Source organism: Zalophus californianus, chromosome X, assembly GCF_009762305.2.
Source record: "Zalophus californianus isolate mZalCal1 chromosome X, mZalCal1.pri.v2, whole genome shotgun sequence".
Classification (NCBI taxonomy): Eukaryota; Metazoa; Chordata; class Mammalia; order Carnivora; family Otariidae; genus Zalophus; species Zalophus californianus.
The window spans coordinates 115,527,684-115,553,987 of record NC_045612.1 but is presented as its reverse complement, the minus strand read 5'-3'; the positions used below and the strand labels follow the sequence as shown (position 1 = coordinate 115,553,987).

Below are 26,304 nucleotides of genomic sequence, written 5' to 3'. Positions count from 1 at the left end.
TTTTCTCCTGGGAGTACATTAGCTGTTCAGGTCATACGTACAGTGGACTCGCTGACCCCCCCCCCCCACCCAGCCACTGCCCTGTCTCCCTGCCTCCTGTTTAGCCATGCTTTACTGATGCCTCTGTGGTCAGCACCTGCCCTCTCCCTGCACCCCTCCCGGGTTATGCTACTACTCTTTCTCGTCACATCCCAACTGCACTGCCTCCTTGTTATTCCTCAAACGTACGCAGTACACAAGGTCCCGCCTCAAGGCCTTTGCCCTTGCAGTCCCCTCTGCCTGGAGCACCGACCCCCTGCTTTTCCCTTGGCTCTGACACCTCAGTAGGTCTCCTTGTGTCTCGCCTTATCAGCGAGGCCCTTCCCAACCACTTCCTTCAGTATGACACAACTACTCACCTGCTCTGTCCTCCTTCCCTGCTTTATTGTTCTCCATGGTCCCTACTGCTCTGTGGCACACCATATAATTTGTTTAATTTCATGTCGCATGGCTGCTTGTCTGCTTGGCCTCTCTAGAATGTCAGCTTCACGAGGGAGGAGTTGCCAAGGACCCAGTCTCCCGCACAGATGCGGTATCTCAGCCAGGGAGATGTAGCATGCTGCCTTTGGAGTCAGAAGAGGAAACCAATTCTGTGACCTGGGGCTATCAGGCAATTTCTTGGTGACTTCGGGCCTTGGCCTAGGTTTTTTGGCCTGAAGAGATGCGTCACCAGGAAAAGGCAGGACCGATGGTGCATGAGAGACGCTGGCACAGTTAGCTGCGGGCTCTGGAGCTACAGAGCAGGCGACTTTGGTCGGGCTGAGGGAGAGAGATACTGACCAGACCAGGAGTACCAAGCATCTGATCTGGGTTCTGCAGGGAGGGTGGGTAGAAGGGAACAGAAGTGAGCAAATCCACAACCTAGCTCTTTGATGAACAGTCAACTCTCTGAAGAGCCTTGGAAAATTAATTTCACCTTCTCAGACCCTGGTTAAGGGCAAAACCCCACGCATTTCCCAAGAGGCTATACCACGGCCCCCACCTCTACCGAGTTGCTAAGCTGTTTGTCTTCCCATGACCCTCTGAGGAAAGGGAAGACAAATACCGATGAACCCGTCTTCCAGGGGGGAAAGGCGGAGAGCTTTGTCCATGAAAGCATTTTACACATCTCGAAGCAAAGCCTTGTGCGGTCACCTGATGTGTGATAGAGCATCGTCCCCTTCACAGCTCACTCTGAAGCCAGACTCTGTGTTTGAATCCCAGCCTCGCCACTTAATTCCAGGCGGGCCCCTTGACTTCTCTGTGCCTAGATTCTCCATCTGTGAAATGGGGATGATGGCAGTGCCTCCCTCTCAGCAGTGTGGAGAGGGTGACATGAGTTGACTCGAGTGACCTACTGAAGCCAAGGAGCTGGCACATAATAGCTCTTCCAGTTGTGATGATGTGGTTAGTCATGCCCTGCACACACACGAATCCTCGGTCAGGATCCTTCGAGAGTCTGCTTTCCAGAGAACATGTCTTAAAGAGGGGGAAAACACCTCTGTCCCGTGGTTTATAATCCCACCTTCACTGGGAAAGGGCGAGAAGAGGGAACGCTGAGAAACAACCCCGTAGGGGCATCTCAGCCTTTGAAAGAGGTATGGCGGGGAGGGCTTCCTCCTCTTGGCTTGGCCGGTCATGGCCCGCTAGTTGCCTGATGTCTGCTGCGGAGCTGGGCCTGCCACGAACGGCTCTCCAGCCCGGCTTCCTGCCAACGTCATCGTGCAGGGCGGCCAGAGCCTTTGGAAGCAGCCTGCGGAGAGCCTGCCAGGGTTCAGTGTGCTTGCACGCTTGCTCCCCAGTTGCGAGAAGCAGTTTTTACATTTCTGCCACTTGCCTGACCTGCTGCGGCAAAGCAGCCCGCCGGGGAGGCTTGGCATCACTGCCTGGCACCGATGCCCGTTCCTTCCTGGCATTGGCCTGTGCCAGCAGGAACAGGGACGGTGCCAAGCATGCAGCCATGGCTGTGCCAAGCGGCTCCACTGCAGCGGTGGCCTGAGGATGCTTGACCCTGCCTGGTTGTCATTAAAATGAATGCTGAAGACCCCGGATGGGTCTTGCCATTTCCTTACAGCTTCCTGTCCCCAAGCAGTAGTGACTTTGTGGGTCAGCTTCACAGGCGTCTATTATCCAGCTGCCCGAATCCAGAGAAAGTATAGTGGCTACTACACGGTGGTACCCGGGGAACTTCTCCTTGAGGAAGCCCTGAATCCAGAGAGAGAAAGACATCGAGGCAGAGGTGGGAGAGGCGGGAGAGGTTGAGGTTGAGGTTGAGATGTAGAGGGCTTTGGCATCAGTCAGCCCTGGATCCAAGCTCAGGATCCCTCACTTCCAGGCCAGATGACCTTGGGCAAGTTACATGATCATTCTAATTCTCAGTTTCCTTATCTATGAAATGGGTATAATTGTGTCTAGCTTGTGGGATTGTTATGAGGAGTAAAGGAGATAATGAGTAATAATGAACAGTTTCTAGCTCAAAGTAACTATTTGATTCATGCTAGGTGTTGCTATTACTTACATAGTATTATTAATAATATTCTCACAAATGCTTGGCCTGCCAGGAAAGGTAGTATAAACCAGTGCTTCTCAAACTTTAATGTGCATAAGAACCATCAGGAGAGTTGGTAAAAATGCAGATTTCTGAGCCCCACCCTCAGAGATTCAGATTCCATGGGTCTATTTCTAACAAGGTCCCTGGCTGCTGGTCCACAGACCACACTTTGAGTAGCATTGGTATAAACCACAGAACAGCGTTATCTTTCCTGTGACAGGTATTCTGAAGTGTTGGAGGGATGGATGCAATGCGTTTTTCATCTTAGCTCCTGCCCTCAACTCCATGTAGAATCATGTGACTTTTACCTGACTGCAATTCCCATTCCATTAGGCCGCAGAATTAATGCTTCGCATTGTCCTAAGCGTTGATAAGACAAGAAGGCAGAAGCTAATGCCTAGAAAAATTGACATCACCAAGAAATGCTTCGAGCTTGAAGGCTGATATCACTGCTGAATCTGAACACTATTTAGAAGTCAGCGTGTATTCCCGTCACAAAGAAGTGTGGGTTTCCCTTCTTCAGGGAGGCAGATGGAGCTGATGACCGAGGGAAATGTGCTCATTGTCTGCCTCTCTTGCACAGTGCTTGAGCAGAGGGGAAAATAGGGGAGTTTCAGAAATACTCTCGAAGCGGTTCTCGATTTTTTTTTTCTTTTGTAGTTAAGAGACATGAAAATCAAATGCCGTTGCTATAAAGATAAGGACTGCACTGCCCCCGGTGTCTTGTCACTCTTCCCTGACATCTTCGAATGTTGGTGCCTTCACTCAGAGATCAAGATTTTGCTCCCTTCTCAATGCCCCCCCCCTGCTGTTTTCTTTGCGCACCAGAGGCTCCTTCACTCAAAAGTGCCTGGATTCTGGGAGTCTCAGAATTTGGGTCTCCCTGAGGACAAAATGCAAGAGACAGGGAGCTGGAGGACATCCAGAAATCATGGTTTCTCTTTTGCGATTTCTTTGCACATTTTCCTAACCGTCGACAATGAGGAAATATCACTTTTATAATCGGAGAACCTAGCTACTGTTTTCTTTCAGTCAAGAATGATAATTCTGTACATAGTCTACAATAGCTAGCACTTCCTAAGTGCTTTGTCTCAGCCAGGCAAACACTGTGCTAAGTGCTTTCATGTGTAATATCATTTAATTCTTGCCACAGGTTGAATGAGATTCAAATCATTGTCCCTGTTTTACAGATGAAGAACTGGTGCTACAAAGAGGCCAAGTACCTTGTTCAAGTTTGCAGGGCTAGGCAGTGGCAGGGATAAGATTCAAATCTGACAATTTTAATTCAGTTTTTAACCATGATGCTTTGTGTATAATCACAACTGTGTAAAATACATAAGCCAGGCAAACATTCGGCAAGGAAATATATCAACCTTTGACGATGATTTGTCTGGATGGTGCAGTGGTACAACGGTGCATTTTTTCTTTGGTTCTGATTTTCTAATTATTTTCCCAGTGACCGTATGTTACTGCTTTTACCATAAAATACACTTATTATTAACTGAAAGAAAAATCACTTAGCCCACTCTTTTTTCTTCCTAGTTCAGTGTCTAAAGTCATTCCAGGCAGATGATCTTCTGTTGTTCTGTGAAGAGTCCCAGGGACACAGACTCTACAGGGGCTAGTCAGTTTGGTTAATCATTTTATAGATTTACCTACGTGAGGCCCCAAAAAGTGGCTGACTCCATCATCTGGATGGGAGGACTCCTTGTAATCATGTGCTCTCCTGCTGAGCAGGGACCTGCTGTCAGGAGCCTCTGCCCTTTGAGCTGTTCCTCCAGTTGTTGAAATGAGCTTCTGCTGATCATCCAAATTCCTGTTTAGCCATCTTCATGACCCAATGCCTGCCTCAGAGAGTTGGTTGGCCAGGGCTAGAGATCAAGCTCATGCCCTTGGCCTTAAATCTCAGCAACTTTAATACAATAGGTATTTATTGTGTGCTCAGCTAACAGTTTCATTCCATCGTTTCCTATTTCCCAGTTTGTCAGGAGATCTGCCACCTGATCGTTCTGAGACCAGGCCTCTCCACCTTGTGTTTGTGCCTCACAGTCTTCTGCTGGGTCCTCTAAATCTGGTCGACAGGGCAGTTTCACCCGTGGGAGATGTCTGTGGGCCAGATCTGGAGGTGGTGCTGATCACATCTGCACCTTGGTGCCATTGGCCAGCTCTCAATCACATGGCCACCCTAACTGCAGGGAAGGCTGGGAAATGTAGTCCAGCTGTGTTTTGAGAAGGAAGAGGCAATGGGTCCCGGGGAGCACATAGCAGCCTTGGCCGCAGGCACATTCATTTGTTGAATAGATATTTTGGGGGGTGTCGGGCCCATAGATGCTATTTGCATCCTGTTTGCTATAGGCCTGAGGCAGTGTTTGTTGTCTTTTGTCTTTTCGGTCAGAGCCCAATTTGGAGGGTCTTACTCTAGACTAGTAGAGGTCACTGTGCGTGACTTCGATCTTTCGGGGGAATGCACAAGGCGCTGTTGCCCCTAGAGACACCCTGGTTCCCATATCAATCAGGATTCAGCCCGGAGAAGAGCAGCGATGCTGGCTACCTTCACAGAGGCTGTTGGTTAAACAGGCATTTAGACGTTCCTTAAACGCCTGTTTAACCAACAGTAGGAGACTGAACAGACAAGTGAAGCAGAGACCACTCCCAGGATGGGGGGAGCAGGGGAAGAGAGCGAGGTTATCAAAACTTAGGGGTTTGGAGGTGATACCCTGCAGGGCTGAGGCGCAGAGCCCCGAGGAGGAAATGCTGCCTGGCGAGTGCTGGTGTCGCAGAGGGGGCACAGTGAGGCTGGTTCTGGGATTGCAAAACACCAAACCAAAACAAACAAACAAACAAAAAACAAAACAGCTGGATTCTGGAACCGGTGGCCCCGCCCTTATGGAGGGCTGTTTCTAAGGGGATGCGCAAGGGCACAGGAAGGCGAGGGAGGCTTGCCTCCCCTCTGCCTCCATCCCACCGGTCTCCCTCTAGCTCCCCCTCCTGGCAGAGCCCAACAGGGAGCCAGGGGTGAGGCCCAAGGCGGTATGCAGAGCCCGGCGGGGCATCACAGAGCCCTGTATAGAAAGGGTGGCTTCGAATGAGATCTTGCCATTTGCAATGACATGGATGGAACTGGAGGGTGTTATGCTGAGTGAAATAAGTCAATCAGAGAAAGACATGTATCATTTGACCTCACTGATATGAGGAATTCTTAATCTCAGGAAACAAACTGAGGGTTGCTGGAGTGGTGGGGGGTGGGAGGGATGGGGTGGCTGGGTGATAGACATTGGGGAGGGTATGTGCTATGGTGAGCGCTGTGAATTGTGCAAGACTTTTGAATCACAGATCTGTACCTCTGAAACAAATAATGCAACATATGTTAAGAAAAAAGAAAAAGAAGATAGCAGGAGGGGAAGAATGAAGGGGAGTAAGTCGGAGGGGGAGACGAACCATGAGAGACGATGGACTCTGAAAAACAAACTGAGGGTTCTAGAGGGGAGGAGGGTGGGGGATGGGTTAGCCTGGTGATGGGTATTAAGGAGGGCACATTCTGCATGGAGCACTGGGTGTTATGCACAAACAATGAATCATGGAACACTACATCAAGAACTAATGATGTAATGTATGGTGATTAATATCACAAGAAAAGAATTTATAAAAAAGAAAGGGTGGCTTCGGAACTGAGAGACAATAACTTCATAGCTCGTGCAGGGGCTTTTGTTTTCAAGCTCACAGAATTTGTGTTTTGGTTATGTGGTGCAACCACAGTAGAATCTCAAAGGATCACTAGGAGAGATCTCTGAGTATAATCTATTCGTTCCTTCACTGCTTCACTAAACACATATTGATTGCCAGGCACGTGCTTGGTCCTGGGGAACGAGCCTTGAATGAAGCAGTTCTTGCCTACAAGGAGCTCCCACCACACACACACCCACACACACGTGTGTACGCCGCACACACGCATGTGCAGACACGCAGGTGTGCACACACACAGGGTGAACGAGAGGACTAGGGAAGCACTAAAAGCCATCTGGGCTTGAGAGCAGAGAGCTTTGTTCTTCTTGGCTGCCTCTGCTGGAGGATGGTGTGGAAATGACTGTAGCTTTTCTTGCTGGAGAAGAAAGGAGGAGAAAGTGGCATTTAACGCGTCCTTGGCCTGGCATGGAGATCATTGATTGTTCTGCCTGGATTTGCTCTCCCAGCAAGCCATCTTCCCGATCAGGGGGCAAATCAAGTGGAGGGTGACCTTGACTGAATGGACTGAGAAAAGTATAAAATAAATGAGGGCAGTCAATGCGTGTTGGCCCCTCAGAGACGTCTGCTTTCCTCCCTGGGTGTGTGGAGGAGGGCTGCTCCTTTTATTTGAGTCCCTTAGGCATTTGCCAGAAAGCACTTGAGGTTAAACTTTTTCTAACACATTGGGAAGGCAGTCCATGCGCTGTGCTTCTGTGTGAGGGGAGAAAGAGGGCCCTGCAGGGATGAGCTGCAGAGATTGCCTTTTTGTGGCAAGTTTTCCACGCTCACGTCCTCATTCGACATTAATTGAGCACCTACTGGGTGCCAACGACAAAGAACAAGCCAGACCCCATGGCTTTGAGTCAGCGGATGGTGTATACAGTTGAGGCTCACCCCACCCTTCCGATCCAGGAAAGTCAGAAGTCATCCACACATGCCCTTTTTCATGTAACAGGGTCATGTTGCAGAGAAAGCCTGCCCTTAGTTATAGGACTGAGGGAAGCCCTAGAACCTCTTCGGGCCTCTGTCTTCTCATTTTTAAGATGGGGAGTCACGTTAGGTTAGCTCAATCCAACCAGTATTGATCGAGGGCTCACTCTGTGCCAAGTTCTGTGTTATTTCAAGGCTGTACTGGTGACCCATTTAATTTAGCATTTCTGAGATAGTCCTGAGTTCGGATAATCTGATTCCTCTCAATAACGACAACTTCTAAATATATAAGCAAATGTGATGTAATGTTTTCTATTTTCTGTAGCCTTCTTAGCTGAGTCAGAAAACAGTGAGGTCAGGTGTTAGGGCGGTGGTGGCCGTGGGGCTGGAATGCAGTTGTATCTGTTAGCTTAACTTAGTGTAACTGTAACTTAGTGACTTAGAGCCACACACACTTAATCTTGCTGATGAACCTGTGGGTCGATTGGGCAGATAGGGCAGATCTCGCCTGGACCGGCCTGGCCAGGCCCGAAAGTTCTAGGATGCCCTCAATCCCAGGGCTGGGGTCTCAGCTTAGACAGCCGTGTTGGCTGGGTTCGGTCTCCACGCGGTCTCTTGCCCTCCAGGAGGCGAGGCTGGGCTTGTTCACACTGCAGTAGAAGGGCCCCTGGCAGCAGGAGAGGGCAAGCCTGGCAGCCCCAGCGCTTCTGTGCGTCTCTGCCTGAGTCTGCTTTGCTCCTGTCTCTTGGACCAAAGCAAGTGGCAAGGCCCAGCCAGAGTCAGCATGAGTGGGACCGACCCAGAGGCCATTTTGCAGTCTCCACAAGAGATAACAAATGCCAGGACCTTTGGGCAGTTTGTTTTCACGCGGGGAGTGGTGAGAGGGAGGCCAGCTGTGACGGTGTCCAGGGCAGGGAGCTGGGTGAAAGGAATGGTGGGCCTGTGGAGAACCAGGAAATCTGAGGCAGGACCAGATTTGACAAGTGAGATTTTGTTTCTGTGCCAGTTGAGGTGCTGATGGTTTCACCCCACTAACCATCCAACGGACTACTCCAAGTCATTCAGCACATATTTCGAGAGCACCATCTATTTGCTAGATCTGCAGATTCCCTAGGGCAGAGGCTGGGGTGGGGGCAGTAATGTAGTAGAAACAAATGACTTCTTGACCCAGAGATGATGGGAGAAGAGATGAAGGAGAGAGGCTTGAGACTCTGCTAAGAGCTAGGGACGCACGTGTGTACCCACAAACAGGTGCCACATGCACCCGCACCCATTGCACATACATATGCACGCTTGGGCCCCCACACACATCGCACATGCATGATCTTCCCAGCAGCCTCAGAGGACTTCCAGAAACCCAGCCTAGGGGGTCTGTGAGTTGCCAGATAGAGGGAAGGCTGTGGAGAGGAGAGGAAAGAGGCCGGCACTGGCCCCAGGGGAAACCTCCCCTCCCAGCCTGGAGGTGAAAATAGGATCAAGAGACCACCATGCTCACTCTGTGTAATGATTCCTGAAGTCCATTTTTGTACATCATTACTTGTCCCATTAAAAAAAAAAACAAAAACCCAAGGTTGACACATGTCTGTTTAAATTAATTTTCCCATGTCTATGGACAAGTCTTCATGCTATTAATAGAGAAGCACGGGGGGTGGGGTGTGGGGGAAGAAAAGGGGGCAGGAGACCTATTTAAAAAGGTTGCAAGATGAGTAGGCCCCTGGTTAACAAACAAAAATCGAAAGCCAGACTGTATATTAGCATCAGAAGAGCAACCCTTTCTATCAGGGCCCACGGTCGCCTGGCCGGGGCCGGTTCCTTGGGTGGCTGAGATGCCAGGCCCGGGAGCTGTCCCTGCCACCCCCGCTGGAGGGTCTGAGTCTCTGAGTCCCAGCCCGGGCGCCAGCACCCACTGTTCCCAGGCGCATGGCATCAGCGAGAACGTGGACCTCATCCTGCTGGATGATCAAGAAAGACAAGCTGTCAGCCGACCCCCTGACCAGCTCAGGGCTTTCCTCTTGCTTATGTGCAGAGGTTTTCAGCTGACACAAGCGGCAGCTTGCAATCCCAGCACTCAAAGGCTTTGAGGCGGCCTCTGCACCGCGGTGAGTGTGTGAACACATTGTAGCCCAACAGCTCAGTCCCGTGTGGCGGAAGCAACAGGGGGCTGGGTGGCCGCGGCTGCCGGAAGCCCTCACAGGAATGGCCACCGCTGAATCCCCTAGAGGAAGCTCAGCAGCATTTGCTCAGAGGTGGAGGGACCACTGGTGTCCACGGGGGGGGGGGGGGGGGGGGGGGGGGGGAGAGGATCCGCTGTGGGGGTTGCTGGGGCAGGTGGGGTGGGGAGAGAAAGAATCTGCAAAACCCTTAAACCCCTAAAAGGAGCAAGTGTGTTTGGGCCACATCTTCAGTCTGGAGGAGGGGACTTGAACAAGGCCCCTTGAGCCCGGAAGGGGTGTCTGATAGAGACCGCGAAGGATTTGGAAGAGATTGAATTCATTTATTGCTAATGGGGAACTGAAGTTTTCATGCCAGGCATTTGAGCTGCTAATCACAGAGCTATGATTTTTTTTTTTTTTAAAGAGGATAACAATCTAAAGAAGAAGGTATGGAGGTGCTTTCTTGATACCCCAAGCATCCAGAGACAACAAACAGTTGTCCCTAGTTCTCTCGCCATCTGCCATGTACATTTGTGCACACGCACGCGCCTGCACACACAGCCCAGCTCGAAAGGCAGAAAGGATTTGCCCTCACAGGACATTCTGAGCTTGTGCCTGACCACACACTGAACTCTTCCTTTTTAAGCATTACAAACCTTCCTTGGACTTGCATCACCTCTCAGGGACCCAGGGAGACAAAGGTTTTATTGTTTGGGTGCTTGTCAAGGTTCTGGCTAAAGATCAGGCTGCTAGACGCTTGGGTTGGCCTCTGGTGGCTCCTTGGCGTGGCAGCAATGAGCAGTCAAAGGTCGCATGTGGCCCAGGGCACCTGGCTTTTGCTGTCACTTAGCCATGGGGTGGCCATTGGGCACCCATGTCTGGAGCTCATCTGCTCCAGATGAAGCCAGGTGGGTGCAGCCTAGGGGGGGCAGAGGTGGTCCGGTTGGATGCCCATGGGGCTCCCCTCTGCCCCAGCTCTACCCCAACACCCTGAAGATCTGGAGCTTAGCAAGGAGAGGTCACGCGAGCCGCCACCGTCTGGTCCCATGGATTACTGCAAGAGCCTCCTGATGGTGTTCCACCTTCAGTCTCTGCCCGCCCCTAGTCCATTCCACACCCAGATGCTAGAGAGTCCCTTGCAAAGAGGTCAGATCATGTTCCTCCTCTGCTCGAAGCTGTCCAAAGGTCACCTCTCTCACCCAGGGCAAAAGCCAAAGTCTTCACTTTGGGATGACCCACAAGGCCCTGTGGGATCTGGCCCCCAAACGTCCCCGCTGGTTGCCCAGAACAGAATTTCAGTTCACCACCTCCCCCCTCAACTCCCTCCTGCTCTAGCGCGGGGCTCTGGCTGTTCCCAGCACCCTCCAAGCACGTGCTCGTCCGGCCTTCTGCCTGTGTCGCTGCTCTTCTTGGAGCACTCTGTTGCTGGACGTCTGCAGGGCTCCCCCCTCGTCTCCTTAATGGCTCACCTTCCTCGGGAGGCCCTCCTTTCCTGAGCACCCTCTAAGTTCTCCGAATCCCCTTCCTCACTCCCTTTTTCCCTGTAGCGTTTATCACCAGCTAACAAATGCTGTATCTCGCACGCGTGTGTTAGTGTCTGCCTTCCGGACGGGAAGGTAAGCTCTGTGCGGACAGAGATTTTTGTTTCTCTTACTCAGTACTGTACCAGCAAGGCCTGGTCTGTGCATGTTCGGCACACAGGAGGGGCTCAGTAAATCTGCATAGGAAGAAGGAACCCACACCCGAGGATGTATTCCGGGATGGCATTCAAATCGTCACTCAGAGCCTGGGGCTCCCACTGAGCTCCCACACTCCTCCTCCCCCTGGCGACTCGCACGGGCTGCATGGCGTGTCTCAGGGAGGCGGTCTCCTTCCCCGGTGCTCTTGGCTCTTAGTTACTCCCAGGAATGGCCAGAGCTGTCTGGTCCGCTCTTCTTCCCGTGAACAAACCTCTTGGAACAAGGAGGATGGCCCGTTTCCATGGCATCTATTAGAACTCCTTGGTCTGGTGATGAGGCGCTTTCCCCGGGACATTGCCTGAATTCCCAGCCTCACAGCGCGCACGCGCGCGTACACGCACGCACACAAGCGCGCGTGCGTGCGTGCGCGTGCTCGCGGGCAGTCCAGTGGAGCTCGGTGGCCTCTTGGCGTGCCTCCCTGACGTCCGGACGTCCCTCCCCTCCCCGCACCCCTCCACAGATGTCCCTGGCAGTAGCCTGGGCCTGACACACTGCAGCTGTGGGAGGAGATCCTCAGAATCACCGTAGTCCTTCAACACGGGGTGCTCCCAGCAGACGTCATATGACATTTTGTGTAATAATATCTGCTATTTATAGAGTATCTGCTACGTGCCAGGTGTTTCACACATATCTTTAGTCTTTACAAGACTCCCCCCAAGGAGGCATAATTATTCCTCTTTCAAGAGGCAACTGAGGCTCAGAGAGGTTCCAGGACTGGTCCAAGGCTGATTAGGAAACTAAGTAGTAGAACTGGGTTTCTGCCAAGGTCTGGTTCTAAACACCACGTACCACACTACCTCCATGGCTACCGGGTATGGTAATGCAAGTTGTGCACTGCACAACTCTGAAGGCATCACAAGTGATGCCCTTTGGAGTGCACCGTCTGCACGGCTGTACACAGCCACCTTATCTGCTGGGAATAGTATTTGGCTTGGGAGACCAGTTATGTCAGTTAGGATGCATCACACCTCAAGGAATAGAAAGGCTGAGCTCTCGGGGGGATTAAACAAAATGGAGTTTTCGTTTTTCTCACATAGCCAAATGTCATCTGGAGGTAGCTGGCTGCAGAGATTGGTTTCGTGGCTCAGTCATGCTGGGTTTAGTGTCTCAGAAATTCTCTTGACCTTTTCCTCACGGTCGCAGGGTGGCTGCTATCGTGCAGAGCATCACATCTGTGTTCTAGGGAGAAAGAAGTGGGGGAGGGGGGCCTCAATCACATCTGTTCCCTTCTTATCATGAAAGCTAAACTTTCCCAGACCTCCGTCTCCACCTCCCAGAAGATCTCTGCTCCTGATTCATCAGCCAGAGCTGTGCCACAGGACTATCCCTAGCTGTAGACTCTGAAAGACAGTATTTTAAATTTCAAGGCTTTGAAAGGGAAGACTGCAAAGGAGAGGGTTGGGGAGGGAATTCTGGGACAACTGTGCCGGCCACACCGGTAGTTTTGATTTCCTGGCCAGAAGCATTTCTAGCAGACTCTGTGGCCAGCGGTGACCCGTTCTTTATTGGCCATGCCAAGCCAGTAGGACTTATTTGTCCTCCTGGGCTGCAGGACAAAAGAGGAATCAAAAGGCAGGAGGATGCTCTGATATGGTTTGTGACTCCGTGAAATAAGGAGTGATTCTAGATCCTTTGTACTCAAAGCATCATTACCATCTGGGAGCCGGTTAGAAATGCAGGATCTCAGGGCCCACCCCAGACCTACTGGATCGGGATGTGCACTTTAGCACAATCCCCCGGTGATCTGTGTGCACGTTACTGTTTGAACAGCACCGTTTCTAGAACATAGACCCAGAATAAGACTTCCTCCCTGACTTCCACCAAAGTTCTCACAGCCGTCAGCTCTAGGATGACCACCTCAGGTTTGCCCAGGACTGTCCTGGTTTCAGTACGGATAGTCCCATGTCCTGGGAACCTCCCCAGGCCCCAGTCCTGGGCAAACCACCCTGTCAGTTCTTTTCTGTGGGCTTCTACTCTCCTTCTGCCTCTACTAAGGCCCAGCCTATAACTAAAAGGTGGGAAGCCTAGACAGCTTCCTTGGAGAAGTCAGGAAAGATAGATAGAAAGCCTTGCCTTTAGAATATGGAGCTGAACAAGGCCTGAGGCAGGACTCGTGAGCATAGGAATATGGCAGGGCCCTGCCCTCCTGGCAAGGAGATGGTTAAGAGCCCTGTGGGCTTTTTATCCTGGTAGTTCAGAGGTATCATTACTGGACTTAATAGTAGATCAGCAGCCAGCATGAAGGGGCTTGGGATTAAGAACCTGGTAACACAGCAGATTAACTCCTTCCTCACTTCTTTCTGCCACCCCTTCATGTTTCTTTCTTGCTTCTGCCAAGAAAACAAAAGAGAACTGCCCAAATCCCACACAGGAAGCACTTGTCATGAGTAGCATTGGTGACTCAGAGTTCTTTTTTAGTCCTGCCAGCCAAGAGCAACAGGAATGAGCCGGCGTGATCTGATTTATTAGTGGAAAAAAAAACAACTTTTCCTGACCTTGAACCTCCTCTGAGTCCTCCCCTTTCTGCCTCCCAGCCTCCTTTTTTGTGCCCCGGGCAGCCCGTGTGGCTGCCTGAAAGGCCCTGTCTGGGGGGCCCGAGGGCTTGACTGATGTCTCAGACCTCATGCTCCTTTAACAAATATGTGCCCCGGGCCTCCTGGAGTAGGAGAGAGGAGACTGGGCCTGGCTCCCGAAGCAAGTGACACAGTGTAACATGCTAGAACTTCTGTACGCTCTCCCTAGGAGGGGACGAGGAATCCAAGAGCAGCTGGGGCAGCTTGAGAACTTTGATTTGGTTCTTTAGTTTGGCCGTTCTGATTGTGAGCGCAGTGGCTCATGGGAGCTTCGCAGACCTCTCCCACACTGCTGAGGAAAGAGAATGCTTTTCCCAGGGCGTTAGGCCAGCTTGCCACAGCTCACTGTGTCCATATTTGTCTCCTTCACCACTTTGCTCTTTGTATGAGGGATGTTTTGGATTCAGGGAAATGGTAGGCCCAGGAGCCTCCTTGTAGAATTTGCTGGGCTGCTTTGGACCCTTCTGCCATCTAGAAGGACAGCAGTGGGGTATCAGTGTAGTTCTTAGTCCAAGCTTCTGTTCCCGAGTTTCTCCAATGCCTTTTCTCAGAACACTATATAAAGAGCTTATGGGTGTTCCGTATTCCCAGACACAGGCCAGGGCTGTGGAGAGACGCAAGTCATGACAATGTGAATGGAAGATGACAAGGTGAATGGAAGCTGACTTGTTAGGCCCCATTTGCCAACAACAGACAAACAAAGGGCAGCACCCATCCAGTCTCAGCCCTGGACTACGGAAGCTCTCTGTTGCAGAGAGCTAGGATCTACAGCACAGTCAGCCCAACAGGACCGTGCTGGTAGGAGCCATTGCCCGCTGACTGGGATACGGTGAGATGCAGGACTGTCTATTGTCTGGATTCTCTGTTGTATTTGTCCCTAAGAATTTGCAGCCCAAGTGGAAGAGCCGTGTTTCCATTTGCAGTACCGTAAGGAGCAGCTCTTTGTAAAGGGTCAGTGGCCATGTTTACAAATGTGACCATCAAACCTCTTCCAGTCAGAAGACCCGTCCACTCAGGTCATTCACTGTATTGATGCTGCAGAGGGCTGTGTGAGGGCTGGGCAGGCGGTGGACTGCTACCTTTCAAACCCTGGTGTGGGTTTGCTCCATGTTCAGTAGTTCATCTGTCCTCTCACTAGACAGCAGTGACCGATCGGAGCTCAAAGGCCATGGGTCTCCATTCTGTGTTCCTGACTACCTAAAGCAAGTCTTCTCACATTGGAGCATGCGTAGAATCACCTGGAAAGCTTGGCAGTGCCCGGATGGCTAGGCCCCACCCTCAGAGATTTAGATTCAGTGGGTGTGCAATGGGGCCTGAGAACTAACATTTCTGTGTGTGTTTTTTTGGGGGGGCGGGGAGGGAGGGGCAGAGGGAGAGAGAGAATCCTAAGCAGGCTCTACCCCCAGCACGGAGCCCGTTGCGGGGCTCAATCTCATGACCTCCATATCATGACCTGAGCTGAAATTAAGAACCGGACGCTTAACTGACTGAGCCACCCAGGTACCCCGGAGAATGGACATTTCTGACAAGCTCCCGGGTGATGTCAGTCTGCTGCTCCAGGGACCACACTTTGAGGGGCAGTGGCCCAAAAGAGGTGCCAAAGACTATGATCCTCAGTAGCTCCCCCTGAGCACAGGTGGAATATGTCAGGTTAAGGACTCGGCGTGCTGTCCACCTCTCCTCTTGAGCCTAGCTCCAAAGTCCCCCGCTCTGGCTCCTCATTTACAGAGGGAGCTCAGACACCATCTTGGAGTATGAAGCAGGAATCCTGTGTGCTGGGGGATTAGCAAGCTGCCCCCATACTCCCTCTTCCATCCACCCCCCAGGGGACCTTGGGACCCTGGGAGTTCCTGCTGGCGCTGCAGTGGCAGGCAGCTTGCATCTGGAGATCCGCCCTTGAAATTACATTTGAAATAATTTATTTTCACATGCAGGGGAGAAATCACATTTGGTCTAGATTCATGTAAAGACAACAGAGATTAGATTTTTTAAGATGTGTTGCTGGCAAGAGAGAAGAGCAGACGGGTTTGGATAAAATACACATTCTGTTGAACCTGGCCTTCAGTCCCAGACTGCATTTTAAGGGGTTTTGAGGTAGGCTATGAAGGAGAATCAAGCCTGGATTTTATTTTCATTTTTTCTTCTTTTGAAATACTTCCTAGGTTGGGGCCAGGAGTAACAGAAACATCTGGACTGCAGGAGAGATTGTTCCTAGGATTTCGAGCTTTTTGCGTCTGATCTGTCGGAGGCTGACTTAGAAGTCTCATCAGAGGAGAGAGAGGGTATTCTTTTGGGCTTTCTGGCCAAACCCTAGATCAGGCTGGGGAAGGCAAATGAGGGGAGGCTGGAATAAGAGGTCTCCGTGCAGAGTGAAGGTCACGCAGGCCCTGCAAATGGCCACATGTCAAAGGCTTCCTCTGTAGACCCTCCGTGTGGTTGAGGACCACTGTCAGGTTTAAACCGATCACAGAGACGACAAGAGAAACAACAACAGCAGCTCCTGTTTATTAGGTCCTCACACGTGCCTGGCTGTATGCACATCATCATATTAAATCTTCACTTAACTGCACAAAGTAGGTATCAGCAATTGTCTCCAGTTTACAGATGAAGAAACTAGAGAGAAGTGAAGGAGTTTTCCCAAAGCCCCACAGCTGTGCGCTAGGCCAGGCGTAAGTTTAGGCAATGATTACCATCAGTAGCATTATCATTATAAATAAAGAGCTCTAGCTGTGTGTGTTCAGACTTATTAGGTTGAATCACATAAAAGAGCTATTTTTGTAGGTAAAAAAGTGGCTGAATATTGGCAATTTCATATGGTTTAACCAAATATGTATACGTATATGAATGCATTGGTATATTACAGACTTGCATTCCAGAGTCTGGTTTGAGAGACTGGTTACATCGGAGGAGCAAGGAGGGGCATGTGATCGGGTGGAATACAAGAAGGGCTTTGAGTGTGTGTTTAATTTTTTTCTTAAGCTGCATGGGCAGTACACAGGTATCCGTCCTATTATGCTTTGTGCCTTTTTGTTTTAGTAATCTGTTGCTGCATAACAAGTCACCCCAGAATTTCGTGGCTGAAAACAGTACCCATTGATGATATCACAGCATCTGTGACTCAGGAATCTGGGCACAGCTTAGCTGGGCTCCCTCTTCAGGAACAAGCTGCATCAAAGTGTTTGGCTGAGGATGCTGTCCTCTCAAGGCTCAACTGGGCATGGATTTGCTGAGGAGCTCACTTGTGTGCCTGTTGAAGGGCCTCAGAAAGTTCACTTCCAAGCTCACTCATGTGGTTATTGGCAGGATTTGGATTCTCATGGGCTGTTGGAGCAAGGGCCTCGATTCCTCACTGGCTGTTGGCCAAAGGCCAGCCTCAGTTCCTTGCTCTGTGGCCCACTCCATAGGGCAGCTTACAACATGGCAGCCAGGTTTATCAGACTGAAGACTCTGAGAGACAAAGAGGGGGATGGGGACACAGTCTTTTATAAGCTTCTTCTGAAAGTGATATCCCATCATTTGTGCTGTATTCTATTCGTTAGAAGCCAGTCACCAAGTCCAGCCCACACTCAGGCTGAGGATTACACGAAGACATGAGTACCAGGAGGTGAGGAACCATGGGGACATCTTACAGGTCCACCTAGCACAACACGTCTGAAATATTTTACAGTAAGCCTTAAAAAGGAAAAAAATAAGCTTTGCGCAGTGGCAGTATCGTAGCCAATGAGGTTTATCCGAGGCGCGATTATTGCTAATTGAAAACTTTTCCCCAAAAGAAAAAAATATATTTACAAGTAAAATATAACGGATTGCTGGCATTGTAAACTCTTTGATCCTCAGTGGTGGCCACATATTTGCTGCTAAATCTTGGCTTCTGCTTCCCACCCCCATCTGATTCTCTCCAAAGCCCATTGTAATGAACAACAAAATCATTTAAGGATGTTTTTCTTATTACTGGATTTAAAGAGATGTCAGTGTCCTACCAAAAGTGTTTTTCATTTCCTCAACTATACCTTTGCTAAGTTGGTAATGGCAGTACCTTTTAGAAGTCTGTTCTCTGAGGTTCCCCATTAGCCAGAGCAGTGGGATTTGTATGAGCTTTGCAGCCAGAGAGTTGAATCTTGGCCCCTGCTCTACCCCTGACCAACTAGGTGACTTTGGGAAAGTTACACTCTCTGAACGTTAGTCTTCTCATCTGATGAATGAGAGGAATGACACCCATCTCAACGATTCCTGGAGGATTAAATCCATGAGAAAACACCTGTAAGTTGAAGGGCAGTGCCCAGCACACAGTAGGGACTGGACAAGGTGAGGAAAGGTTCTTCCAGATCTCTTACCCACCTCACAGGCTGTTTATTACTTCATGAGTGGGCTGGGCAAACTGTGTCTTGGAAGGTGACAAGTTTGGGATGCCACAAAAAGAGAGTGTTCCTCCTGGTTTCTCATTTGATCCCAAGATTATTTTCTTTGAAGTTTGTTTCATTCACTCTCTGATTCATTTGTTCGTTCCTATACTCATTCATTCAACAAACAGTACATAGTAAAGAAAATGAAGACCAGTCTTCTTCACAACTCTAATGCCTTTTGATTTCCCAGGGGTGGGAAAGGGAATCTGAGTTACTTGTGAGTTGTTACTCGTGTCCAGTTCAGCAAAAGTATCAGAAGTGGCTCGAATCTACCTCTTCTCTGGATGGCTGCCAGGAAGGGCTGTTCCATCAAGTGAAGATGCTCCAATGAATGCTGGCCTTTGGGAGTTTTGTTTCGCCCAGGAGAGGAGCTAGTTCCCTGAAGGAAACGCAGCACCATGGGATGGGAATCCACATAGACCTGTCTTTGTGGTCTTACTCAGCGTGGCTTGGCAGACTTTCATGTTGATTTGTAGTGATGACTTGTGGATCACAGGCTAGCCACCTGGAAGGGAGCTTCAGGATTGGGTTTGCTAGACTCTCCTGTAATTGAAAGAGTCATTTCCCTTCTTTGGACTTCCAGTGAGGTTAAAAGAATCTCCAAGTTCAGAATCAGGCAAAAGCTCCCCATACCGTGCTGTCCTTGGGAAACCCAGGGGGTGCTCTCAGTTCAGCTCTCCATGTAAGGAAGACTGTGCAATGTGTACGTCTTGAATCATCCCACTATTACATGATGGGCAGCCTCATGATATCAGGGTGACGTAAATATTCTCACTTGCCAGCTTTAACTCCAACACACAGTTCAGCACTGTGTAGGCATATAAACACACTTCAAACAGCCTTCGGCTTGAAAACAGACTCCACTGGTCTCAGCATAAAGATTTGGGAGGGCTGAATGCTCCCTTATTTTCTCTCTGCTTAGAACAAAGCCTTCTATTGTCTTTCAGGTGATCACATTTTTTAGCCATTCAAATATAAGTTTGTTAACTGCTGAATTCAACTGTAGGGGCCCACTGTGCTGCCTCGGCCTGGCCGAAGGAGACTTGGGGGCAGCACAAGGTAATAGTCCGACCCAAAGGCCTTTTTCCACTTGGCCCCCCAGTGGCCTTGAAATGATGGTGGCCTTCAGCGTCCTGAGAACAATCTCTCAAAGTACTCGTCTGAGGAGAATGTCACCCACCCCCATGCCTGTCCACCGGTTCTGCTCAAGAGCAACTCCCATGTCTTTACAGATAGCTCATTCTCTCGGTAATGAACCTGACGCGAATGGATGTCCAATGAGGCCTGGTTTATAGAGAAAGCCTTGGGCATCCCTCTGCCCTGCCAAGTTGGTCATCCAAGGCATAGGGTCAATGAGCCTTGTCTTGCTCTAAATTCCCTCGAATTTCCCATTGACACCATATTCCTTGGCTGAACAGATGCCATTGCTGTGTAGTAGTGGGAAACAGTATCTGTGGTGATAGAACAGGCAGAAAGAGAAAAAATTTCTCAATCCCAACCCCCATGGGCCTCTTCTCTTACTTTTTGCCAGATCACCCACTGGGGAGGGGTAGAGAGGTGCTGTGTCTACTCCATTGCCTGGGAATGGGAAGAGGGTTCACACAAGTCTCAAGAGTGTATTGAGATGCAAAGTCCCCCTTTATAGGGCCTTGGAGGGAGGGAGAGCACAGTGGAGCCCTCTTCCCTGCATTCCCAGCTTTTGACTTTTCCAGGCGGTAGGTAGAGTCCCTTTGTGGTCCACACACATGCAAGTGTGCATGTGAGCGCGTGCATAACACACACGTGCACGCGCGCGCACACACACACACACACACACACACACACCCCTTGTGCCTTCCGAAAGTGTGGCTTGGCAGGGCTGGGTTCAGGATTGGAGAGCCACCCACTTCTTGGTGCCTGTCTTTAGAAAATAAATGACCCAGGCTCATGGGTGAAGTTTTAATGAGAAAAAGGAGGCACTGAAACAGGGAAGAGACCCTTTCCCTGGAGACAGAAACCACGATGTTAACCTCCCCAAATAGTGCAATAAATACCGAAAAGTCTTAAGGGTTGTGAGAAGGAAGATTAGGGAGTTGGGGGCACATTTGTCTCAGGATGATATGGGGGATCTAAATGTATATCTTGGTCAGGAACAGAATCCAAGACCAGATGAACCAGAGTCTGGAATTTCTGGCTTTTATCTTTCCTGATATTTGTTCTCAGCCTTTTCCTTATGTGTGTGTATATGCGTACATAATAGAGAAAAACCCTACACTATTGCCCCAAATGGTAGATTCTGTAAGGGGGTTGTGGATGACTATCTTCGTGTGGGTTCCCCAAAAGGAAACCCTGAGACAAGGGCTGAAGTGCAAGTAGTTGATTTGAGAGGTGAAGGAAACACTGGCAGCAGAGTGGGTAAGGGTGTCAGGGAAGGGAATAAAGCCATGAAAAGGTTATTGAGTGAATTACCACTGGGAGCAACTGGAGCTGATTCCCAAGGGAGACCCTGGGATTTAGTGTAGAACATTCGGAGTGCTCCCATCTGAGGGGTAAGGGAGCTGGGTTATTAATACTCCAACTTCCAGGAGTCATTTGTTAAGAGATGCTCCCTTGGGGCTCCTGGGTGGCTCAGTCATTAAGCATCTGCCTTCTGCTCAGTTCATGATCCCGGGGTCCTGGGATCGAGCCCCACATCGGGCTCCCTGCTCGGCATGGAGTCTGCTTCTCCCTCTCCCACTCACCCTGCTTGTGTTCCTTCTCTTGCCTTGTCTCTCTCTCTCAAATAAATAAATAAAATCTTATAGAGAGAGAGAGAGAGGGAGAGAGGGAGAGAGGGAGAGAGGGAGAGAGGGAGAGAGAGAGAGAGAGAGAGAGAGAGAGAGAGAGAGAGAGATGCTCCCTGGGGATTGCTAATTCCCCACCATTTCTGGCCAGGCCTATGGATAGCATGGCCTTTCTCAGTTATGGGGGGAGAAAAGCCAGGCACAGCAATGCAGAGAGTGGCCTTTGGAAGTCAGCTGCAGTGCACCCAGGTGAGAGGTGCAAGAGCTCTCCAGAGGGCAATGATGGTGGTTGCTTAGGTCCCATGGGGGTGTGCATGTGTATTGTTGGGGAGGGAGACTTTCCCGATTATGGTCTCTATAACTATTCCTACCCTTTAATAAAATGTGATCGGAGATTGGGAATAATAAACAAAAAAATGTTTTAAAGAAGGAGAGCTTTAAAAAAAGGATAGTGGTGTGGGTTCCATGGTATATACGTGTGTCAAAATTAATCATACTGTATATTTAAAATCTGTGTATTTCACTGTATGTAAATTATACCTACATTTAAAAAGAAGCAGGTATAAAATTCCAGATCTTAATACCTTTCAGTGGACTCCTTAGTTCCTGCATATTTGGGGTATCCTTGCCCGAACCCCTACAATTCTTCCTGGGCTGTGGACCAACAGTTGAAGCCTTTTCTCGAGAATTTCAGTCGGGAAATGTTGAAATGGGGTGCTGGCAGATCAGTGTCTTGAACTCTGGGTAGCGACTCCCCAGTAACAAAGCAGTTCCTTCAGCTACTTCTGTGTCGTGGTTTGGGCCAGGCCATCCCGGCTTAGGTTCTCCTTGTGACTGTGGCGTGCGTTTTGCAAGGGAAATGGCTACGAATTCCATATGTGAGGCCACAGGTTGAACATCTGCTGCGCAGAAGAAATCAACAGAGAAAGGGTCTGATCTTACGAATTAACTTCTCTGGTCAAGCTAGCTGAGTCCACCTGCCACAGCTGGGTAGGGAAATGAGGATGAGGTGATGTTTCAGGATGGGCACCAGGCCAGGTTCGATTTCAATGCCGGCTGTATAGTGTTTGATGGGCAAAGCAGATTCCCTCCAGCTTGCTGGTATCACCTGGGACCAGCCTCAGCTGCACACAGACAGGGGCGGAGGTGAGACAGGCTCCAGAAATATGGAGGCCGTCGGGCCGTTCTGTTCTTTCTCAAACGACCCAGACCTGAGGAGGTGGGCCTTCACAGTGGCGGGCCTTTCTAATGTGACTTTTCAATTAATTGACTTGACGCTGGTGGGTAGAGTGCCAGAGGCTGAAAAAGATGAAAGGCATCAAAGAGGAAAAGCTTTGATGTCACTGCAATCCTGTTTAGATTCAGAGAGGTTTTGGGGGGAACTCTATATCTTAACCACAAAAACCTCACAGGGTTGATCAGTCACGCAAGAAAATTTTTGCCATTCTCTGGGATTGGTGGGTGATGAGAGGTTGGATGGAAAGCCAAGAAGGAAGGGCGGCGTGTGGTTTCTGGGGGTGGCAAGTGTGTGATGGCAGGAGGGGCGGAAGGGGAAAGGCACACGCAGAGGGGCAGTGGTATGCTTATTCTACAAAGTTCGGTGTCGATGTGTAATTTTCCAACCTGTTGGCTTCTTCCAGACTCATTTTCTAAGTCTTACTGTGTTTGTTCCTACAGCTAATCTAATCAGGGCACATGAGCTGATACCACCAGGCCACTTAAATACACACACACACACACACACACACACACAAACGCACCCTGGCACCTTATTCGCACAAAATTTAAATAATCTGAAAACTCCAAGAAGTACAATAACATTGCAGGCGCGTAATGAGTAGAATTTTAGAAGTAGACAGAAGCCTAGAATGCAACTGTATTATTTTCTGCTGAAGATGAGGAAATGGAGGCTCGTACTGGAAAGTGACCTCTCATTCACCTAGACCAGGGTTTTAACTTGGGTATAAGTGACATTTAGGGTGTGCTAAATCTTGGCTATGGCGGACCATCTTGGGATGTTTGGCAGCATCCCTGGCCTCTAACCACTACATGCCAGTATCACCTCCCCCTAGTTGTTACAATCAGAAATATCTCCAGACATTGCTAATGTCCCCTGAGGGGCAAAAGCAGCCCTGGTTGAGAACCACTGGCCCAGATAGAAGCCTAGTGGGTCCTCGAATCCAGCAGTCACTGTAGTGCTCTGTGTGACTTGGGGGTTTCACGTGATGACTCTTGTATGGCTTCAGAATCCCGGATGCACACTGAAGTGGAAAGATTGCACGGACACCGTGCCTAGAGGATTGGCAGCGTTCGGATGCCCGGCCGGGACGTTTGTCTTCCCAGGACATGCATGCCCTCACAGCTCTAAATCACATGGGGTTTTTTAGCCTGTGCTAACTTAGAGCCCATGAAATTGCCATATTTTTTTTCACGTGGCCCAAATGGTCAAATATCAGCCGTTTTTATATGGCTCCCCCTATACACACAGACTTGAAGAGCTATGCCCTGAACACCTTCTGAAACCCCCTGGTTCTTGAATGTGGAAGTGTTTGTTTAGGCGCATGACTTTCCTCAGTCGCATTTCTAAGGCGAGTCCAGTGTTTTCCACGTAGAGCCTCATACCACAGGCTAACCACATTGCAAAATTCCCCTCAAGATTTCTCTCTCACCCTGCGGTAAATTAAATATGGCCACACATTCTTTGCAGTGATTCCCATGGAGAGGTGGAGTCTGTTCTCCACCCTGTTGAATCTGGGCTGACCTCGTGACTTGCTTTGAGCGGTTCAATGTGTGGGAGTGGTGGTGGTCGAGTGCCAGAGCCTAGACCTGTAACAGGCCCGGCAGCTTCCGCCTTGGCCGCCTTGACCACTGCCCTGAGACTGCCCTGTAAGGAAGCTGGTGTAGGTGACTAGAGGATGAGTGGCCCTGTGGAAGAGAGCCAAGGCACCCCACTAATGGCCAACACCGCCAATGAGACATGTAAATAGGGCCCTCTTGGATGTTCTAGTCTGCCAGTCCTCTGGCCAAACCCAGTCAAAAGGGTGAGGCCAGGCGAAAGCCACGGAAGAACCACCCCCCAGATCCACATGGTCATGAGAAAGAGTAAATCATTGTTTTGAAGCCAATAAGATTGGGGAGGGTTTGTTATAGAGCAGTAGATAACTGATACATACCTCTTGGTAATTTTATGGCTTTTAACAACCTATCGGAGTATAACTTCGAATAGTGAGCAGCAAAGCCATGCTGCCCTAGACTGCTAGCTGGTTGGCTGACATCACTCACAAGCCAAGTGTCCCAGGCCCTCACACCAGCCTCACAGGGGGCACCATTCAGTCCCATTCTTCAAGAATCCTTCTGACTTCTGTATTTGGAAGCCACGAGAAAGGGTCAAGAATGCATGAGTAAAGCCATATAAAGGTCAAGTGCCTGCCCTACAGGACGATGACCTCCACGGCAGCTGTATGTGGGGGATGCCTCATATGTCTAGCTCCTGTGTGTCCACCACATACAGATGTCACCCCTAGACACCTAGTGTAACCATGCTCGGGGCAGCCGTGACCCATCTCCTAGGCATGGCTGTATAATTGAAAATATCTTAAGCCTCTGTTTCCCACTGTTAGAGTTTGGAAGTGGGTATTTCAAACTGAGAATTTCCTCACAAATGGCGGGCAATAATTGACTTTCTACCTTAATGGTTTCATTAACTGTCTCTTTTGATCTATAGCAGATGCCTTAGGAAGCCCTTTCTTTCTTAGCTAAGAAAAACTGTAGTTAGTGCTCATTACAATAATTCTTTATGAGTTATTTCTTTACTGCTGCATGCACCAGCCCCCACTGGACTCTACCTACACGAGAAGAGAAGTTCTGTCTTTCTCTTTGCTCATGGCGTCCCCAGCACATAGCACAGGGTTTGGTTCCTGGTTGTTCCTCAATACATTTGATGGGTGAATGAATGAATGAGTAAATGAACGAATTCTCGGAGCTGAGAGCTGGAGGAGAGCTTGGGATTCTTGACCTTCCCTCTCCTGCTCTGCTTGATGAGGGAGGACACTGAGATTTGGAGATAATTAGCATTTGCTTTTTATTCCAGGACTTTATTCCTTTAAAAAGCCACTTGACACACCTGGTTATCCCATCTGTCACAGCCTGTGATTATGGGAGAGGAAAAACCGAGGACTCCTTCCTGGGCTCAGTGAGATGCACTAGGAATATCCCTGACTTTGGGCTGGCCTCGTGCCGCTGAGAGCCGACTTCTGTCCACCCCGCTAGGCCCCGTGACTCCCTGAAGGGCTACCAGGCCCACCGGGGTGCTGAGCGGCCACCAGATATACCTCTCAGAGTTACATTATTACTACTGTTCATCTGCCTGTCAAGCCAAGCCCTTTTCTGTGCTCTCGAATGTGAAAGCAAAATGGCCTTTTCTGATATGAAGCTAATAATAGGTCTCATCTTGATTCTACTTAACACTGAACTGAAGATTTGGCCTCTAGGGTGAGGCTTATAGTTAATTCATTTACTTTAAAAATAATTACAGAAGCCGTAAAAGAAATGTCCCAGTGTGGGCCAAGAGTGGTCTGATTCTTGGTGTTTCTCAGTAACCCGCTGTGTGCCGAGTGCTTGAGAGAACGAGAACATGGCACCTCTGTGTGAAGGCCTGGGCGGAAGGCGATGCTAGAATGGAATTTCTGTGCAGTCCCTCTGGACAGGAGCAGCTCTGCCCATCCCCCCGCGGCCGCTCACTTCATTTTCTGAGATGACCTAAATGAGAAAGACAGTTGCCTTCCTTCCCCCTCGGCTCGGTCCCCCACGCAGACACACGGGCTGGGTCCCTGGCAGACTGCACCGGGGTCATGTGCTGTCTCATCTACTCAGGAATGAGCTATAGCTTCGAAGGGGAAAATAAATAAACAAGCGAAGTGCACCCCTGCCCTTTGTCCAGGAGGAAATGGATGGGTTCCCCAGCTTTCACGTCCCCTCCGTGCCGCCGTGCCCCCGAGCCCGGCGAGAGGCCAGCCAGTGAGGAGAAGAATGTTCCCAGCTGTGTGCACGCACGTGCATGCGCGTGGCTGTGTTTGTGTGAGGGAGACAGACAGATGGGTTGGGGGGAGAGAGTGAGGAGAAAGAGAGAGGGAAAGGAGCAGGGAAGGAGAAGGGGGAAGCAGAAGGAAGAGGGAGGGAAGCGGAGGGAGAAGGTGAAAGGAGCTAGCTGAAAAGAAGACAGAGGAGGCATTCAAATAGTTCCAGGTGTGAATCGAGCTGCTAAAAGATTCTTTTCCCTCCCTAATTTCCCTTCCTCTTCCTTCCAGAAATAGCTGTAGGCCCCCCTGCCCCTCTGCCCCCCGCCCAGTCGTCCTGTCTGACTGTAAAACACACTGAAGAAGCCCCAGCACGAGCAGCAGGCAGTTCTCCCGAGAGGCCGCAGAGCAGCCGAGCGTCTCCCTGGCCGCCGCCC

At 50.0% G+C, this 26,304-nt stretch overlaps 1 protein-coding gene and 1 pseudogene across 2 annotated transcripts in view; both read left to right on the top strand.

The window, feature by feature from the left end:
* NHS (NHS actin remodeling regulator) overlaps positions 1-26,304 on the top strand; it is a 350,037-nt gene that overhangs the window by 158,813 nt on the left and 164,920 nt on the right. The window lies entirely within an intron of this gene.
* LOC113931705 lies at positions 17,379-17,511 on the top strand (annotated as a pseudogene).